The 2,099-nt window shown below is 43.4% G+C and overlaps 1 pseudogene; it reads left to right on the top strand.

Moving 5' to 3' along the window:
* The first annotated feature begins 975 nt into the window (after positions 1-975).
* Positions 976-1,741, top strand: LOC138081794 (nucleolar protein 56 pseudogene; annotated as a pseudogene).
* The last annotated feature ends 358 nt before the right edge of the window (positions 1,742-2,099 follow it).

Here is a 2,099-nt window from a genome sequence, read left to right as displayed (position 1 = left end):
CTAAGGATAATGCCACTTATGCTACCCTACATCCACAAACTTCATGCATCAGAAAAGTACCCTCTTTTTGTAGAGGGGGTGGCTATAATACCCTCCTATTATTTCAGAAAATACCTTCAAAATAACTCATCTTAAAATCTCATGCTGTTTAAGAAAAAAAGTAACAGAAGACAGCATTAATGATTTTTAAACCTCCTCCCCACCAAACTGCCAGTACCTCAGTCTACATTCAGATCTTAGGAGTCCCATCTAGAATGAGCATACTACTACTACTACTACTACTACTACTACTACTAAGTCGCTTCAGTTGTGTCCGACTCTGTGCAACCCCATAGACAGCAGCCCACCAGGCTCCCCCGTCCCTGGGATTCTCCAGGCAAAAACACTGGAGTGGGGTGCCATTGCCATTTCCTTCTCCAATGCATGAAAGGAAAAAGTGAAAGTGAAGTCGCTCAGTTGTGTCTGACTGTTAGCAACCCCATGGACTGCAGCCTACCAGGCTCCTCCATCCATGGGATTTTCCAGGCAAGAGTACTGGAGTGGGGTGCCATTGCCTTCTCCGAGGATGAGCATACATACTTACACTTAAATATGAGCACTTGACATCTTCTAGAGATTCACAAAGTTTCAAATAAAATATTTTATGGTGTTATATTTTAAAAGCACTCTAACCCTGGCCAGTCCTGATGTCTAAATGATTTCCTAGACCCAGCAAACGTACCAAGTTTCCAGAGCCCTGAAGATAAGGTTTAACACCCCAAAACATGGACTCATTTTCCATTCTACCTTAGTCCACCGCATTTCTGGATACCTGGCAAACAAATGCAATATTACCTCATGAACTGACTGTATATCTTAAGCACCAGTGGATTTGGGGAGAACCTTTGAGAACAAGTTGAGGAGCGACTGTCCTTTGAGATTGAAGAGCGGCTGTCCTTCGAGATTGAAGAGATTCCATTAAAGAATTTGGATGTCATGAAGGAAGCAATGGTTCACACAGAGGGGGCGGCTGCTGAGATTACTAGGAAACAGGAGATGAAGCACTTTAAAAAGGAAAATAAGTGGCTGGCTGCAGTTGCCCTGGAATCTTCAGAAAATAGCAGGAGTGCTCTAGAGGAAGGTGAGGAGACAAGTGAAAGACCCAAAAAGAAGAAAGAGAAAAAGTGCCAGGAGTCTCCTCAGGAAAATCGAATGGAAGACCCATCTGTCTCCTTTTCCAAATCCAAGGAAAAGAAATAATTTTTTAAGGAGAAACTGGTTAGCAGTGATCTTGAAGAGAGAGCTGGCAGTGGAATCTTCCTAAAAGGAAGAAATCTTTTTCAAAGAAGAACCAGTTAGGGTCCCCTAAAAGTCAATAAATAAGAGTGTCCCTAAGAAAAAGAGGAAATTCTCTTCCAAGGACAAGCCACTTGGCAACGGACTTGAAGATGCTGCTGCCGGCAAGGATAGTGGCTCCAAGAGAAAGAAAAAGCTACAAAAGCTATCTCAGGAAAAGGAGAATGGATATTTCCCTGGTAGCGCCTACCTTGCAGAGATATTCCCCAACCCATCATCTATAGCCCAATTTAAAAAAAGCAAAATCATGAGAGAAAAAAATATACCTTATGAAATCCAGAGAGAAACTCTTCCTATCCTTGTCCTAGTTCATATTCTGACATGTACTCAAATGAGAACGGACACCACAACCTCAGAGAGTTGGGCGAAACCTAAGGTAAACCAAACTGCTGCTAAGTCACTTTAGTCTTGTCCGACTCTGTGCGACCCCATAGATGGCAGCCCAACAGGGTCCTCCGTCCCTGGGTTTCTCCAGGCAAGAACACTGGAGTGGGTTGCCATTTCCTTCTCCAATGCATGAAAGTGAAAAGTGAAAGGGAAGTCGCTCAGTCGTGTCCGACCCTTAGCATGGACTGCAGCCTACCAGGCTCCTCCATCCATGGGATTTTCCAGGCAAGAGTACTGGAGTGGGGTGCCATTGCCTTCTCCAAACCAAACTACCCTTCTTTAATTCTCTAAAATTTTTTCTACAATCATATAGTTTGTCCTAACATATGTATGAGGGGTCATTTTCAGAAAAGAAAGCAAGGCAGAGTGAAAAGTAA

This window comes from Capricornis sumatraensis, chromosome 7, assembly GCF_032405125.1.
Source record: "Capricornis sumatraensis isolate serow.1 chromosome 7, serow.2, whole genome shotgun sequence".
In the NCBI taxonomy this organism is placed as follows: Eukaryota; Metazoa; Chordata; class Mammalia; order Artiodactyla; family Bovidae; genus Capricornis; species Capricornis sumatraensis.
This window is presented reverse-complemented; position numbering and strand designations above follow the sequence as displayed.